This window comes from Henckelia pumila, chromosome 1, assembly GCF_033568475.1.
Source record: "Henckelia pumila isolate YLH828 chromosome 1, ASM3356847v2, whole genome shotgun sequence".
NCBI classification, from domain to species: domain Eukaryota; kingdom Viridiplantae; phylum Streptophyta; class Magnoliopsida; order Lamiales; family Gesneriaceae; genus Henckelia; species Henckelia pumila.
The window spans coordinates 97708264-97727482 of record NC_133120.1 but is presented as its reverse complement, the minus strand read 5'-3'; positions in this window follow the sequence as shown (position 1 = coordinate 97727482).

The window sequence follows — 19219 nt, the reverse complement described above, 5'->3', positions numbered from 1 at the left end:
TTGATCGAGTTCGCGTACAACAACAGCTATCATACTAGCATTGAGATGGCACCTTTTGAGGCGTTGTACGGACGACGTTGTCGTACTCCACTCTTTTGGGAAGAAGTGGGGAAGAGACAGGCTGAGGGACTGGAGATTATCCAGCAGGCGGTAGACATTGTTGATCAGATCAAGAAACGGATTAAGACTGCACAGGATCGTCAGGCCAGCTATGCTAACACCAAGCGTAGGCCTTTGCAGTTCGATGTCAGGGAGAAAGTATTTCTGAGAGTGTCACCTTTTCGCAAAATTCTTAGATTTGGCCTTAAGGGCAAGTTGTCTCCCAGGTTTATCGGTCCGTTTGAGATCTTGGAGATCATTGGCGATTTGGCTTATCAACTAGCTTTGACACCGCATCTTTCCAGTATTCACGACGTGTTCCACATATCTCTGTTGCGATGATATGTGGCGGATGAGTCTCATATTCTGCAGCGGTCTGAGGTTCAGGTGAGCAAGGATTTGACCTATGTTGAGAAACCTATTCGTATCCTGGATTATAAGGATAAGGTTTTACGGAACAAAGTCATTCCTTTGGTTTTAGTTCAGTGACAGCACCGAGGCACTGAAGAAGCTACTTGGGAGCTTGAGGACAGGATGCGTGAAGACCATCCTGAGTTGTTTTGATTTCATTCTTAAGTTGTATTCAGTTGCAAACTCTGTAAAAGTTTGATTTGAATAAAGAATGTTTCTAATTACTGTATTTCATTCAATACTTAAGATCTGATTTCGAGGACGAAATATCTTAAGTGGGGGAGAATGTAGTAGCCCGTAACCAAAATCAGTAATTAAGGAATTAATCATAATTACTTGGATAGAGTTCGGAAGCTCCGAAGGTAAGTTCGAAAGTTCCGAACAGGATCGGAAGCTCCGATGCAGGATCGGAAGCTCCGATGGTATTACGTCAGTCATGACGTGTGGCAAGATCGGAAGCTCCGATCAGGATCGGAAGCTCCGATCACCCCTATCCGAATTCAACCAGTGATATTTTGACACATGGCAGATGAGGATCTTTGGAAGCTCCGATGGCAGGATCGGACGTTCCGATCGAGGATCGAAAGTTCCGATCAAAGATCGGAGGTTCCGATCGTTGTCTATAAATAGAAGGTCGAGGCTTCACTTTCATTTGCCAATTCCGAGAATCCCTCTCTATTCTAGGCATATTTGAGTAGTTCTAGTCTTCCTAGGCTTGACCCGGGGGTTGGCGAGGTGTTTGATAGTCGTAGCAGAGTTGTGCTCAAGTTTTGGAGGCATCGACATCAAAGGGCTAACGACGGACGAAGGTATAGCTTTTGCTTCCTATAAATATTTAGGAGTATGCTTTAGCTTAGTTAAGGCTTTTAGAGCGCTATAATGATAGTAGTATCATTTGGCAGTGTAGAGCAGACTATAGGCGTGGACCTAGAGTTGGTAGAGCTTGCACTGATTTGAGGTACGAAAGTACTGTTCGAGATATCCTGACTGAGTATGCATGTATTATGTGACTGCATGGTTTATATGTCATTGATTTATGCTGCATTCATTTGCATACTGAGCTATCTCCTTCGAGATGTCTGTTAGTAGGGTTGTACCCTATCCTGTTAGTGGATGGACTTCCAAGGCTTTGGGTCCGGTAAATCCACTGATATTATGGTATGGGAGCCACCTCCTAAAGCGACGGCACAGCGTGCTACATACCAGGGTCCGGTCTGTCTTTGTATATGATCCTTGACCTCGAGTTCTAGGGAGTTCACTTTGCATGCATGTATACTCATACTCTCGTGTTGAGCGTTTTATGCTCACGTCTCGTACTCTGTGTTTCTGGACACCCTATTCCATGGGGCAGGTTTGCGATTGGATGAGGCGGGTGGATCTAAGAGGGGCTAGGCAGTGGTTGGCCAGCTGGAGCTTCGCCTAGGTTTTATTCTGTTGTTATTGGATTGGTACAACTATTAGATTTGGTTGTATTATATTTGGGTATTTATAGATTTCTTTACTTGGGATTGTATAATGTCTATGGTTTCCGCAGTTTTATTTTGATATCCGTTTAATTAAGTTAATTGCATGCCTAAGTTCTGTTAGTAGGTGATCTGGGTAAGGGTCACTACAAGGATGATGGACATGTTATCTTCTACCTACTGATTTACGTTGATGATATATTGATTGCAAGTAAAAGTAGGACATAGATATCATCATTGAAACAACAGCTCAACACAGAGTTTGAGATGAAAGATCTGGGTGAAGCGAAGAGAATTTTTTGCATGGACATAGTAAGAAACAGGAAAAGGCAGGAGATTCATCTGAGTCAGAAGAACTATTTGAAGAAAGTTGTTATGCGGTATAATATGAATCAAGCAAAATCTTTCTTGACCCCTTTGGGACAGCATTTGAAGCTATCTGCGAATCAGTCACCTGAAAGTGAGGAAGACAAGAGGAAGATGGCTGGTATTCCATATGCTAGTGGAGTGGGAAGTCTCATATATGGAATGGTGTGTAGTAGGCCTGATCTGGCATACGCAATCAGTGTTGTGTCAAAATTCATGGCTAATTCGGGTACATATCATTGGGAAGCTCTGAAGTGGATTCTCCGATATATCATAAACACAACTGGGCTGGGGTTGAAGTTTGAAAAACAGCAAGATGAGATTGATCCGGTAGTTGGATATGTGGATTCAGATTTTGATGGGAACTTAGACATGAGAAAGTCGTTGACTGGTTATGTGTTCACCTTTTATGGCATAATGATCACCTGGAAGTCAAATATACAGTCAGTGGTTGCCCTTTCTACCACTGAGGCAGAAATTATAGCTGTTACTGAAGCCATAAAGGAAGGATTGTTGTTAAAAGGAATGATAGCAGAGTTGGGTGTAAAACAAGATCAAGTAGTAGTACACTGTGACAATCAAAGTGCAATACACTTGACGAAACACCAAGTCTATCATGAACGATCGAAACACATAGATGTGAAGATGCATTTTGTCAAAGATGTAATTGAAAAAGGAGATGTGATCCTTGTGAAGATATCATCAGAAAAAAAACCCTGCAGATGCTATGACGAAGTCACTACCGTATGCTAAGTTCAAGAAATGTTTTGATTTAGTTAATGTGGTGATTGGAAATTAGCCAAGGGGGCTAGGATGAAAAGCAACATTCAACCTGAAAGAATCAAGGTGGAGATTGTTGAAGTATGCTTCTATCAGATTGAATGAGAATAGAGAAGAGATCGGATCGAATAGTACAGATCAGATGAGCTTGGTGTTCAGATGAGTTCATGGTCCAGATCGAATACTGGGATCAGATCGATGTGATGGTCATATGAGTCTTCGGATGAGTTCATGCAGATAGATTGCTCGAGTATTGTGACTTGGTTAGAAGTCAGATGAAGTTTCTGTAAAGCTGGAAGCTTGAAGGCAGATCGATGCAGATCGAAGTGCGAGAGCAGATCAGACTGATGAATGAAGGATTATCGGGTTGGACCATGTTGACTTTATAATTGGGCCGTAAGTTACTGTTGACCTAAAGCTCAAGATGAAAGTCGATTTAATTCTCTATATAAGCAGATGGAAGATGGCCGCAACGAACATAACAGAAAATCAAATTCTCCAGAATATATTAAGAGAGAAGAAGGAGAGATTTCGGAGGAGAAAACTTGGGCGGAGATTGTGACGGGAAGATTCAAGTATCAATAGCTTGAATCGTGTCTGTATCCTGCATTAAGAGTTTTCTGGTCTATCTCTGTAATAAGCTCTGTTCTTGAGCTTGGATTGTTCTGTTGGTGATTAATAAAGTGGTTGTGTAGCTCTCCCATGGACGTAGGCAAATTCATTGCCGAACCACGTAAATACTTGCGTTGTTTATTGCTTTTGTGTGAGTGTTTGAGTTTGATCTGTGTGCGTTGGTTTTGTCTGTGTTTCTGGGATTATTGTTCTTGTTTGCTTGCGTGGTGAATTTTCGGAATACCAAATTTTGGATTGATTCTGTAAGGCCCGGGATTATTTGATTTAATCCGAAATTAATTAATTTTAATTCGAGTATATTTAATTTGAGAATTTTGGAGTTTTGAATTAAATTCTAATATTCTTAAATTATTTAGGATTGAAATTAAATTAAAAAGATTTTTCGAGGACCGATTTGCAATTAAGCAAGACTTGAGGGGCCAAAGTGCAAATATGGAAAATTGACTTGGACACTTGTCTTTATATGAGTTTGTACGTGTATCTGAAGGAATTATTCATCACTTTCAGCTGCCAAAAACGTGAGAAGTCCAGAAATCCATTTCTAAGTTCAATCTTGATTTTCTAAATTCAATAACTTTTGCTCTGGTTGTCCGAATTCAATTCCGAAAAGAGTTCCGGACTCCTCGCAAGAAGGGCTATCTATTGATTTAAGTATTGCAGAGATTTATTGTGTTTCGAAATTGAGTGATGGGGTAGGAATTAGAGTTGAGCATGCTTATGAGTTCTTGAGCTTCTATGTTTGATTATATCGACGGTAGATTGAAGAACGAGCGTCGTTTGCTTTCTATATAAATGTCCAGCCATTATTTCGAAATTCTTACCATCTGATTATGTTGGTATATGTTATATTATTGCTGATATGGTATGGTGATGAAGTTGATATGAATGTTAGAATTGATAGAAGTTAGTTTCGGTTACCGAGTTTGTACCGTTACTCCGCCGGTTTGGAATTTGAAACTGTTTTGATGGCTTATGATGGAATTTTTGATGAAGCGAGTTATTGCTGATGTTATGAGTTATTTTTGCTGTGTTTCAGTTTTGAAAACAGGGGGATCGAACTCGAACCTTCAGCTTCGAACCGGGATCGAATGGGACCAACATTTATGAAGTTGAGCCTTAAAAATCAAGTAGTGTTTGAGCAGATTTTTTATACAAGGTTATGTTGTATGGCTTGACCAGATTTGGGAGCAGATTTTGATAGCCTTGAAGAGCTTGAAACCAAGACAAGAAAGGTATAAACCAACATCGAACCACGGGATATATAACTCAAGTTAGATTGACTTGAGTTTCCCTAAACCACATACTTATTTGTTTCTTGTTGGAATTGATTTATTTTCAAGTCCATAGATATATGTTCTTGATTGTTTAATTGATAGATGAATTGTATGAGATAGATGATGGCATAGATAGATAAGTCTATTGCCTTTCCTTGCTAGATTAGCTTGTCTCTTATAGGTGGCTTAGATTAATGCTTCTAGAATTGGTTGCATCTTGATAAGCCACTAGATCTTAAAGAGTTGAAGGCGGATGTGCCATGTCTTAGGAAGGCAGAAGTGCCAAATTACCGAATGTTTGGACTTGTATCGATATGCGTAGGAGTAGATCGACTCCTATGACCGAAGATCGATATAGTGGACCAAAGTTTGGGAATAAGAACGTACCGCCACCTCGAATGGGAGAGTAGGTGGGAGATTTGTTGCGTTCTTATTCAAACCGGGATCCCTAGATGAGAGTTGAGAAAATAGTCAAGTCTTGGTCTAGAGTTAAGACTAAGAGTCAAGATCAAGAAGTCATACAAAAACAAAAGTAGAGTCAAGACTAAGACACTACTTAGATTTGATAGATGACTTTGTGTGGCTGAATATGTTATGCTTTGAATATAGCATGTTTTTGTGCTACTCTTTGATTTATAGCATGCCTTTGTTATATGCTTTGAATTATAGCATGTATTGTGGTTCATGAATATCTTTATGAATTAATTATGATAGTAATTACACTTGAACTTAATAGCATGCTATATGTTGCTTATACTGGAAAATGTATTTCTCACCGGAGATATCCGGCTGTTGTTGTGTTTGTATGTGTGCATGACAACAGGTAGTTCGGGATCAGGACAGAGGCGAGCATGAAGAACAGAGATTGAGAGTTAGAGTGGAGATCCGAGTTTAGATGTTCATTGTACTGTCAATGTTTAGTGTAAACACTATAAGCATGATTATGTTGTAGCTACTATTACCAAGACTTATTGTCTATCATGTTGTTGTGTTGTTGATGTTCATAGGATATAAATGATGATTGTAAATTCTTAAGACAACATGTTGTAGCCTCATGATTCTTGTATGAGACTTTATTCTAGTATATGGTGATCTTGTTCCTCTTTAACTATATCATGTTATAATGCATGTTAGCCTATGATTATGTATAGATTATACATGAGATGATGCTAAATGGAAAGGAATGGAAGGGACTCACTTTTGACAGCAAAAGATCTTCTGTTTATTTTCTGCACATTGAGCCCGCTCGATCGATGAAGATTGACCGATCGAGCGAGGCCCTTATTTCTGAGGCAGCGAGTTGAGCATTTTGGGCTCGCTCGATCGGTGAAGATTAACCGATCGAGCGAGGCCAAAATATTTCCCAACCCGAGAAGTTGGCTTCAGGGCTCGCTCGATCGGATGTTTTTCACCGATCGAGCGAGGTGCTCTATTTAAAAAAAAAATTGTTTATTTTATTAGTCTTTGATGCTTGACTAATTATTATGATTATTTGGTTAATTGTATTGAAGTGAGAGATTAGTACTCGGATCCTCACAACAGGTGGTATCAGAGAAAGACAATTCTGGACTCAGATAGATAGTGAGTGGGGTAGATCGAGTCTTATTCCCTGCTTACTTATTTTATCATGCTGAGATTTATTTACATAATTGAATTATATGTTGTAAATTCCAGCATGGTTTACTTTCAAGTATTTACTTATATGATGTTGTATTTATTTTATTTGAAAGTATGATGTGATGGTTAAAGACACATGTTTCTTGGAATATCTGACATGATTCAAGCATGTGTTATGTGGTTTATGACATGTTACCCGACTATCTGAATTGATTGGAAGCATGTTTTGGTATTCTTACCTTGATTATTTATTTAAAATTGAATCAGAACTGATTCTTGATCAGAGGTAAGTTGATCAGAGAAGGACTGAGATAGATTTAATGATTATGGTATCCTAACCATGTTGATAATCAGATATGTCTCGACAACCAGGACGACCAGCTACTAGACAAACAGTGGTAGATCCTTAGCCTGAACAGGAAAATGAAACACAGACATTTCCAGAACAGGTGAATGTAGCCCCGACAGTGCCACAAACACCAGAAGCACCGAGAATAGAACAGGTCATTATATCCGATGATTTGATGAAAGTTACAGCTTCACCTATGGAAATACTGTTGAAACGGTTTCAGTCTTTTAAACCGCCGATTTTGAAGGGGACGGAAAATTCAGTAGCTTGTGAGAGTTGGCTTGATGATATAGAAATGCTGTTTGATTCTCTTGATTACAGTGATGAACGGAGATTCAGACTGATAGGCCATTAATTGCATGAAGTTGCAAAGAGTTGGTGGTTTACAACCAAGAGAGCCTTGGAGCATCGAGGTACAGTGATCACCTGGAAAGTCTTCAAAACTGAGTTTTACCAACGTTTCTTTTCAGTATCTTATCGCAAAGACAAGGGTGCTGAATTTGCCAATCTGAACCAGGGGAATTTAAATGTTGAAGAATATGTTGCAAAGTTTTCTACCTTGCTACGCTTTGCTCCACATGTTGTTGATAATGATGAGGCAATGGCTGATCAGCTCATTAATGGACTGAATTCTGATGTGTTTACTTTGGTGAACACGGGGAGACCGAATACTTTTGCTGATGCGATTGATCAAGCAAAGGGAGCAGAGGCTGGATTACTTAGACAGCGAAGAACATCGATTGTCTCACAGCCACCACTACAGCCACAACAATCAGCTCAGTTTCAATCTCCATTCCCCAGATATGAGAGCGGTAGCAGCAACAATGGGAGGAAAAAAATTTCTGAAAGCTCAAGGGAAACAGTTCAAGAAAACAGATAGTCGTTTCCCCAGTTCTAGTGGAAGACAGGTGAGTTCCAATTATACCGGTGTGTATTGTAATCGATGTGGAGGAAGACATCAGACTGAGCAATGCCAAGGAGTCTCTGGTAATTGCAACATATGTCGTCAGCCAGGCCATTTCGCAAGAGTGTGTCCCCAGCGAGACTCTCGAAGATCACAAGGTATGGAGTCTTCGAAATCTGAGACTCAGTCAGAAAGACAAACCTCAGATGATGTTTAGCAGGTAATTGTTCTATTGCCTAGTTTTATATTGCGAGATATCTATCCTTCTCATATGTTCTGTTTGAGCACTTTGTCATGTTGCCTGCATTACCTCTGAGCCATTATGTTCTGTAGTTGTGATCTCTTTACTTAGGAGGGAAGGTTTTATTTCTGTCAGAGTTGTCAGGAAAGGTATACTATAGTTTGAAGGTAATGTGAGAGATAGAGACTGTATTGTGCTTGATTTGTCAGATTATGACTGAATTATCGGTTTAGATATGTTAACCAAGTACAAGGATGTCGTAGATTGATTCAGAAAGTATGAGATTCAGAACTGAATTGATAAAAGGATGGGAATTCTACGATAAGAGTTTGAAATTTTGAATTTCTTTGATATCTATCTATCTATTTGTGAATCGATGATTGCAGAAAGAGCAAGGGAATTCTTTATCATGCAACAGATATGATGAAAGCTAGTCCAAAATTGACTAATCTGTCAATGGTTAGGTAATTACTGATATGTTCCAGATGAAATTCTTGTATTACTTTCAGTCTGTGAGATGGACATCGATATGTAACTGATGTCAGGTATCTTATTGACTTCGAAAGTACCTTTTAGAATGGCACCAACAAAACTATGAGAATTGAAAGAAATACAGACCAGTGAGATTTTGGGCTAATGATCAGAAATTGAATAAGGCCACAATATTGACTTGCTATTGTTTGCCTTGACTAGCTGATTGATTTGAGCAGTTACAAAATTTATCGATTCTAACAGATGAGAAATGAATGCAGATGTGATAGAATTCTTGGTTCTAAAGCTTAGACTGTCAATTAATTAGACTGAGCGAGATCAATTGAATGATTTATGAACATATTTGTAGTTCAGAATCGAAAGAAGATTAAATGCCGTTGAATTTTATTCTGAAAACTATCTATATCGGTATGAGATTGTGATATCATATTTGATAGTTCTTACAGATAGCATGATAGGTTGTATTTGATGATATACAATATGATGAAATAACTAGGATCTATACAAGAAATGTTATTCCTTGCTATGAAAAATTGCCAAAAGGGTTTGCTTCTGGAATTGATATGACTCGATGATGTTGCAAAGATGTTGAAATCTAATGTGTCAGAGTACTATTTTGAGTTGTATGGTACTGATGTGCTATTGATCGTTTTGAGTTTGCGATTTACCTAAGTAGATTTCGACAAATAAACGAATATGCAATATTGGTTATGCTACGGATAGGAGAAGATAGCTGTAAAAGAAGTTAATGATATGATGAGATGTCAGGAAGTATTAAAAATCTATTGTCGAGTTAGAGACTTTAGATTTATTTGATAGACTGTGGCATCGATTTTCAGATATTTTTGAGTAATTGGTTGTATGTGATTCCATTCTACCATCCTCTTATCGATGGATTGTCTGAATTGACTATCCAAAAGTTGAGGAGATGCTCAGAATCCTAATACCTGATTTGGTATTAGCTGACTAATATTGCCACTTGGAGATGGTAATTTCTGGAACAGCTATCAGATTTTTTTTTTATGTGTCGCAATGAAGGTAGAGAACGAGAAGCTTTTTCAGAACAGAATGAAGATAGTTGATGATCGAGAAGCAAAACATACGCAGATTAGACACCGATTTTGTGCTTTGAACAGGGAGATTGAGTATGTTTGAAAATTCTTTGATTTCGAATGTATTGTTGGATTTAACAAGCGACGACTATTATCTCCGAGAATTGTTGAATCCGATGACACTTTTGAAGAAGTAGGAAATCTTGTCTGTTGACTTTTATTTCCTCCATTTCTATCTGATATTCGCGACATATTAGAATGAGACTGCTTATGTACTTCAATCAGATGAAATTAAGTTTGACGAGACATTAATCTATGTCGAGCAAATGATATGACTATTTGATGAGGAAGAAAAGCAACTCAGATTTGAATCAGTGGATTCGTCGTAGAACTGAAGAAGTTATTGAGAAAATGAATCTGATATGAGACAGTGTTATTCTGAGTTATTCTCCTGATCTGAGTTCTTATTCAGTATTTCTCTTATTCCTTATCTTATGTGCGTATCGATTGCAAGAGATTTCTAGGACGAAATCCGATCTTAGAGGGGGAGAATTGTAAGGCCCAGGATTATTTGATTTAATTCGAAATTAATTAATTTTAATTCGAGTATATTTAATTTGAGAATTTTGAAGTTTTGAATTAAATTCTAATATTCTTAAATTATTTAGGATTGAAATTAAATTAAAAAGATTTGTCGAGGACCGATTTGCAATTAAGCAAGACTTAAGGGGTCAAAGTGTAAATATGGAAAATTGACTTGGACACTTGTCTTTATATGAGCTTGTACGTGTATCTGAAGGAATTATTCATCACTTTCAGCTGCCAAAAACGTGAGAAGTCCAGAAATCCATTTCCAAGTTCAATCTTGATTTTCTAAATTCAATAACTTTTGCTTCGGTTGTCCGAATTCAATTCCGAAAAGAGTTCCGGACTCCTCGAAAGAAGGGCTATCTATTGATGTAAGTATTGCTGAGATTTATTGTGTTTCAAAATTGAGTGATGGGGCAGGAATTAGAGTTGAGCATGATTATGAGTTCTTGAGCTTCTATGTTTGATTATATCGACGGTAGATTAAAGAACGAGCGTCGTTTGCTTTCTATATAAATGTCCAGACATTATTTTGAAATTCTTACCATCTGATTATGTTGGTATATGTTATATTATTGCTGATATGGTATGGTGATGAAGTTGATATGAATGTTAGAATTGATAGAAGTTAGTTTCGGTTACCGAGTTTGTACCGTTACTCCGCCGATTTGAAATTTGAAACTGTTTTGATGGCTTATGATGGAATTGTGGATGAAGCGAGTTCTTGCTGATGCTATGAGTTATTTTTGCTGTGTTTCAGTTTTGAAAACAGGGGGATCGAACTCGAACCTTCAGCTTCGAACCGGGATCGAATGGGGCCAAGATTTATGAAGTTGAGCCTTAAAAATCAAGTAGTGTTTGAGTAGATTTTTTATACAAGGTTATGTTGTATGGCTTGACCAGATTTGGGAGCAGATTTTGATAGCCTTGAAGAGCTTGAAACCAAGACAAGAAAGGTATAAACCAATATCGAACCACGGGATATATAACTCGAGTTAGATTGACTTGAGTTTCCCTAAACCACATACTTATTTGTTTCTTGTTGGAATTGATTTATTTTCAAGTCCATAGATATATGTTCTTGATTGTTTAATTGATAGATGAATTGTATGAGATAGATGATGACATAGATAGATAAGTCAATTGCCTTTCCTTGCTAGATTAGCTTGTCTCTTGTAGGTGGCTTAGATTAATGCTTCTAGAATTGGTTGCATCTTGATAAGCCACTAGATCTTAAAGAGTTGAAGGCGGATGTGTCATGTTTTAGGAAGGCAAAAGTGCCAAATTACCGAATGTTTGGACTTGTATCGATATGCGTAGGAGTAGATCGACTCCTATGACCGAAGATCGATATAGTGGACCAAAGTTTGGGAATAAGAACGTACCGCCACCTCGAATGGGAGAGTAGGTGGGAGATTTGTTGCGTTCTTATTCAAACCGGGATCCCTAGATGAGAGTTGAGAAAATAGTCAAGTCTTGGTCTAGAGTTAAGACTAAGAGTCAAGATCAAGAAATCATACAAAAACAAAAGTAGAGTCAAGACTAAGACACTACTTAGATTTGATAGATGACTTTGTGTGGCTGAATATGTTATGCTTTGAATATAGCATGTTTTTGTGCTACGCTTTGATTTATAGCATGCCTTTGTTATATGCTTTGAATTATAGCATGTATTGTGGTTCATGAATATCTTTATGAATTAATTATGATAGTAATTACACTTGAATTTAATAGCATGCTATATGTTGCTTATACTGGGAAATGTATTTCTCACCGGAGATATTCGGCTGTTGTTGTGTTTGTATGTGTGCATGACAACAGGTAGTTCGGGATCAGGACAGAGGCGAGCATGAAGAACAGAGATTGAGAGTTAGAGTGGAGATCCGAGTTTAGATGTTCATTGTGCTGTCAATGTTTAGTGTAAACACTAGAAGCATGATTATGTTGTAGCTACTATTACCAAGACTTATTGTCTATCATGTTGTTGTGTTGTTGATGTTCATAGGATATAATGATGATTGTAAATTCTTAAGATAACATGTTGTAGCCTCATAATTCTAGTATGAGACTTTATTCTAGTATATGGTGATCTTGTTCCTCTTTAACTATATCATGTTATAATGCATGTTAGCCTATGATTATGTATAGATTATACATGAGATGATGCTAAATGGAAAGGAATGGAAGGGACTCACTTTTGACAGCAAAAGATCTTCTGTTTATTTTCTGCACATTGAGCCCGCTCGATCGGTGAAGATTGACCGATCGAGCGAGGCCCTTATTTCTGAGGCAGCGAGTTGAGCATTTTGGGCTCGCTCGATCGGTGAAGATTAACCGATCGAGCGAGGCCAAAATATTTCCCAACCCGAGAAGTTGGCTTCAGGGCTCGCTCGATCGGGTGTTTTTCACCGATCGAGCGAGGTGCTCTATTTAAAAAAAAATGTTTATTTTATTAGTCTTTGATGCTTGACTAATTATTATGATTATTTGGTTAATTATATTAAAGTGAAAGATTAGTACTCGAATCCTCACAGATTCCTAACTATATAGATGTAAATATCAAAAATATAGAATGCAATTTTCAAAATCAACAAGAATCAATATAATTTTGGAAGTTGCAATATATCATTTCAACAAACATAAAAGATATCATATATCATATATATATATATATATATGTGATTAATTCTTATTCCTTATTGTTATAATCCTTATTATTTTGCTTTGACTAGTGGATAGATAAAACAATGGATTACCAACAAGAAATTGAGAAATTCATCTACCTAGCTAGCAATATCAAAGAAGAAACAACAGGATTAAGTAAGCTGAGACGATTATTAAAAACCCTCCTTCGGAGACGTGACCATGTCGCGGTGATCAGGAGAAGAGGGCGACGGCGGCGAAACTATAGGGTCTGGGCCACGGGGAACGAGCCTTTTAACATCAAAAGAAGGCGATGGTGGTGAAACTATGGGGTCTGGGCCACGGGGAATGAGTCTTTTAACATCAAAAGAGCGAATCCGAGGCGAGGGCAAAGATGGAACCAGCAGCCTCTTCATGTTAATTGGATCACTTTCTGAACAACCAAGGAAAATGGTCATCAACAAGAGGATGGCAAACACATGATGCAGACGAGGGAACGAAGCCATTCTCATTTGTTCCTTAAGCATTAATTTCAAGAATCGCTGTTATGTTTTTATAATAGGTTTTTTTTTTTCTTGTGGTCTCCTTCGCAGATTTGAGAAATCCATTGTATAACGAAAGATATTTGAATTTTAATTGAATTCATAAAACTGAAATTCTATTTTGGTGTTTGGTAAGAATTTTATATATGATTTGGAATTTGATTTGGTGATTAATTATAATCCATTTGTATAAAAAAATGAGATTTGAAATATTGGATTTGGATTTTAGATCCATTAAATTGAGATTCTATATATTTTGATGTTACAAAAATAATTTGGAATTTGATTTCACAATTAAAAATAATATTATTTATGTTTAAAAAAATAAATGCTTATTTTTTAAATTATATTCTAATAATAATATTTATAAAAAATTCTCTTATAATTTTTATCATGAAAAAATTATATGAGATGAAAAAAAAATTATTTTTGAATATGTCAAAAATAATTTTATTAAATATTTTTTTTAAGAAATGAAAATACGAAGTTTATCGAGATGCAATTAAAAATAAAGTTTCAAATTTTTTATAAATTAGGGTTTTACTATTAAAAATTTTCTTATTGCTTATTTTTGAAATTATTTTTTAATAATAATATTTATATAAATTATATTAAAAAACAAAAAAAATTAGAGAGAGAAATAATTTATAGAAAGTTTTTGATATAGAAATATTATTTATATGATCTCAAAATTTTATAAATAATATAATCGTTTGTTGTCAAACGTATTTGTAATAATTTCATCTAATTCCATACAACCAATTAGAGATTTCAAAACGAGCTTGCGGGCCGACCAACTCGCAACCTATTAAAACCCGCGGATTGGAGGGACGGGGTGAGCCGGCCTACTATTTAGGTGGATTGGAAAATTATCAACTCAACCCGCCTATTTGGCGGTGCGGAGCAGGTCAATCCGTCAATTTTTAGTTATATTTAGCGGGTTTTGGTGGTTTCGTCCGCAACCCACCACAACCCACCACTTGGTGGGGTTAGACGGCTCACTATTTAGACGAGTTGGAAATTTGTCAATCCACGGGACGAGCCAACCCAACCGGCCCAACTCACTTTGACAGCTCTACAACCAACCACATGCACTATCGCTATTACTGGAATTAGAAAATTGTGAAGCTTTAACAAAATGACTCTATATCAATCAACCTGAGATCTATTATAAATATATTGTTATTGTATCTTATTCTCTTTATTTATGTAGTTTTATGATCAAGATAAATATTTCAAAATAATATCTACAAAGATTTGTATTATAATATTTCCTCTTATAAATATGGGTGATTGGGTTCAATAAAAATTGCATTTGACTATTAACTCATATAAATTCTCTCATCTCATAAATTATCTCTACTCATCTTTCTATTTCTCTTAGATTTATAACATGTTATCAGCAGATACTGTAACCAATTGAGAATGAAAATAATTCTCGTTTTATTGATGTTATTGGAATATCACAACGTGTTGTCAAAACTTAATTTTATGAGAGATTTTCATAGGTGCTCTAAGAGTAGTACAATGAAAATAATTGATATACTGGTGCCCATTAAATATCTTGAATATGTTGATTACTACAAAGTAACACAAAATTGATTTACATTCAGAATTTGAAGACATTAATGATAATGATATAACATATTGAGAGTTTTGAGAAATTTATGATTATAATTTTGATATATCGAAATATATTCATGATTATGATATAATATATATAGAGAATCTTAGAGATTCATGATAAAATATATGATATTTGATTTCGTATATTACAAAATTGAAGAAATAATGATGGATATCTGATATGATATTCAAGATCTATAAATTATATTGAAAAATATATATCCATGTAAAAATATATCTATATTTATAAAGAAATATATATTGATCAAAAGATCAAATATATGTTGATATTCATGAAGAATATTTATATAAGATCCAATATTTGACAATATTCTTGAAGAATATAATTTCATATCATTTTGGTTGATTTTATGAATTGAGAAATTTAGTACAATTTTTCAAAAATATCTATATATGATCTAAAATTGTCAATATCCTTAAGAAAAGATTATTAAAGGTCTAATATATATCAAAAGATATTGATTTCATATCATTGAAATCATATATTTGTTGTGAATGCTCTAGAATAAACATGTTCTATTAGTTGTATGTATTTGTTCAAACTAAATTGTAGAGAACTCTAGCATGAGTTTTGTTTTGATTCACATAAATTATTTTGATATGATAACATAAAATAAGATCTACATAATATGTGATCCTATTGTATTGGACAATATATTGCATGAGATATTAATTATGTGATTTGATGATAATTTTTTCTAATTTAATAATTTTATAGTTCAAAGATGTATTGGTTTGTTAATTCTTTATTCCATAAATTTTGATTATGGATTTTAAATTCCTCAATTTTTTTTGTGGATATAAATTTTTTTTCAAAATCATTTGATTAAGCTATCAATTTTTTAATGAATGATAAAATATTTTTGTTACATGTTATTATCTTACATGTCTTGCAATTGAATGAATACAATATACGCATAATAAATCAACGCGAAATGACATTCGCGATATATTGAATGTCATTGATATAAAATATATACTTGGTGCATATATATAAGAATTTGAAAAGTACGACTGATTTCTCAATTTCAATTATTCAAATAGTTTATTTATAGTATTTTGTTCAAGAAAATTAAATACAATTATGAAAGTTGTCTAATTAACGTGGTCCATTTTTTTAAGTATATGTGATCAACACAATTGATACACTATGGTTAATTGATTCTTCCAAGATGAATATTATCTCATGTGAATTATAAATTTGGCACAAAATATTGAGATATACATCATAATCAAGTATTGTACTAAATGTATATTGTTATCTCGTATCATTGTTTTAATGATGTCGTACTTGAAATACGTAAAAGGATTTTATTGATATCTATCAAAAAGATATAAAAATATTTGGAGACCGTTGATGTCTATCTACCCGAAATTATTCATCGTATGTTGATAAGAATGTCTGAAAGATCTAGGAGATCGCTTGATTGACGATGGAAAAAAGATGATGTGCATATTATAAAATAGTGATTGACATTGACGTATATGGATGTTTGAATCTTGTAGTAGCCCATACCCGAAATCAGTGATTAAGAGATTAATCAACGCTAATTAAACAAATTGGGTACCGGACGGATCAGAAGCTCCGATGCAGGATCGGACGTTCCGATCGAGATCGGAAGCTCCGATGCAGGATCGGAAGCTCCGATGGTATTACGTCAGACATGACGTGTGGCAGGATCGGAAGCTCCGATCACCCCTATCTGAAGTCAACCAGTGATAGTTTGACACGTGGCAGATGAGGATCTTCGAAAGCTCCGATGGCAGGATCTGACATTCCGAGGCAGGATCGGAAGTTCCGATCGAAGATCGGAGGTTCCGATCGATGTCTATAAATAGAAGGCCGAGGATTCACTTTCATTTGCCAATTCCGAGAATTCCTCTCTATTCCAGGCATATTTGAGTAGTTCTAGTCTTCCTAGGCTTGACTCGGGGGTTGGCGAGGCGTTCGATAGTCGTAGCGGAGTTGTGCCCAAGTTCTGGAGGCATCGACATCAAAGGGCTAACGACGAATGAAGGTATAGCTTTTGCTTCCTATAAATATTTAGGAGTATGCTTTAGCTTAGTTAAAGCTTTTAGAGCACTATAATGATAGTAGTATTATTTGGCAGTGTAGAGCAGACTATAGGCGTGGACCTAGAGTTGGTAGAGCTTGCACTGATTTGAGGTACGAAAGTACTGTTCGAGATATCCTGACTGAGTATGCATGTATTATGTGACTGCATGGTTTATATATCATTGATTTATGCTGCATTCATTTGCATACTGAGCTATCTCCTTCGAGATGTCTATTAGTAGGGTTGTACCCTATCCTGTTAGTGGATGGACTTTCATGGCTTTGGGTCCGGTAAATCCACTGGTATTATGGTATGGGAGCCACCTCCTGAAGAGACGGCACAACGTGCTACATACCAGGGCCCGGTCTGTCTCTGTTATCTGATCCTTGACCTCGAGTTTATAGGGAGTTCACTTTGCATGCATGTATACTCATACTCTCGTGCTGAGCGTTTTATGCTCACGTCTCGTACTTTGTGTTTCTGGACACCCTATTCCATGGGGCAAGTTTGCGTTTGGACGAGGCGGGTGGATCGAAGAGGGGCTAGTCAGTGGTTGATCAGCTGGAGCTTCGTTTAGGTTTTTATTCTGTTGTTATTGGATTGATACAAACTATTCGATTTGGTTGTATTATATTTGGGTATTTACAGATTCTTTTTCTTGGGATTGTATTAATGTTATGGTTTCCGCATCTTAATTCTGATTACTGTTTTGATTAAGTTAATTGCATGCCTAAGTTCTGTTTAGTAGGTGATCCGGGTAAGGGTCACTACAAATCTAGTAGATATTGATTTGGTTTAAATAGTATATTACAAACCAATATTTCTAGAAGAGCTAAAAAGAGCTCCAAAAATATAATTGATACAAATACTCTAAGATTTTGGCATAATTGATTTGATTGAGTATTCCAATTATATAAATAGTTGTAAAACTATTGATAGTGCACAAAGTTGATAGTGTAAGCCAAATGGATCGATAAATATGAAGATCTTTGATTCGATTTTATGAATTCTTATTGACTTATCAAATTTGATATCACTATCATTAGCTCAAATTGGTATAAAATTCTCATATTATCTTGAATGAATAAATAACGTCGGCCCACGAAGCGCAACACGATATTTGCAAAAATATGCATTGATAAAAACTTACAGAATATATAATCAAGACAATTTTGATCAAAAGATATGATATATATATATATATATATATATATATATCAATTATAAATATATTGTTTTAGTTGATTTATTTGTTTCCAATTAACTATTAAGACGCAATTGATTTTAAAAATAAATGCGTCATATTTGGGGATATCTACAACATATTAAAATATTATGCCAACTGATTATGTGTTACGTGCAGCAAGAAAATGCTCTTAAATCTCTTGAAAAGATTGTAAATATGTTGAAAATACTCTATGATCAAGTATCTTGAGCAATGAGATCGAAATAATATAATAATTATTGTGTGTTTTGCTATTATGCAAAATAATGATTATTTTGAACTATATTTTGTAGAGATTTTCAATAACAATAATATGTGGCAATATGAGCAAATTTTAGTAAAGTTTCTCAAAATATTTCAAGTCGATTATGAGAAAAATATTTGCATTTATCGTGGATGTAGTACTGATTTGATGGTGATACATATAGAAATATTTTCGAAGGATTAGATGCTTAAAATATTGTTTTACCAATTTGAATAAGAAAAAAATATATTTAATTTTGAAGTATCATATTTATGACAAAATCAGTATCTGTATCAATTTTTGGCAGATCATGCATAAAATTGGAATATTAAAAATTAATAATTGCAAGTGATGTTTGTAAGATGGGGATCAATTAAATTGGATTTCTTTTATCTTGTTTATGATTTTTTTTTCATAACAAAATTTTTAACGAGTTAATTAAGAAGGACATAGAGATGTCGTACTCTTTTTTTTTTCATTAAGTTATATATATATATTATAAAAAGGATTCAAGTTTGGTCTATCTTTTCTTTTGATGTAACGAAAACAAAAATGATATTGTTAGATTTATGTCCGGGTTGACCCAGGACCG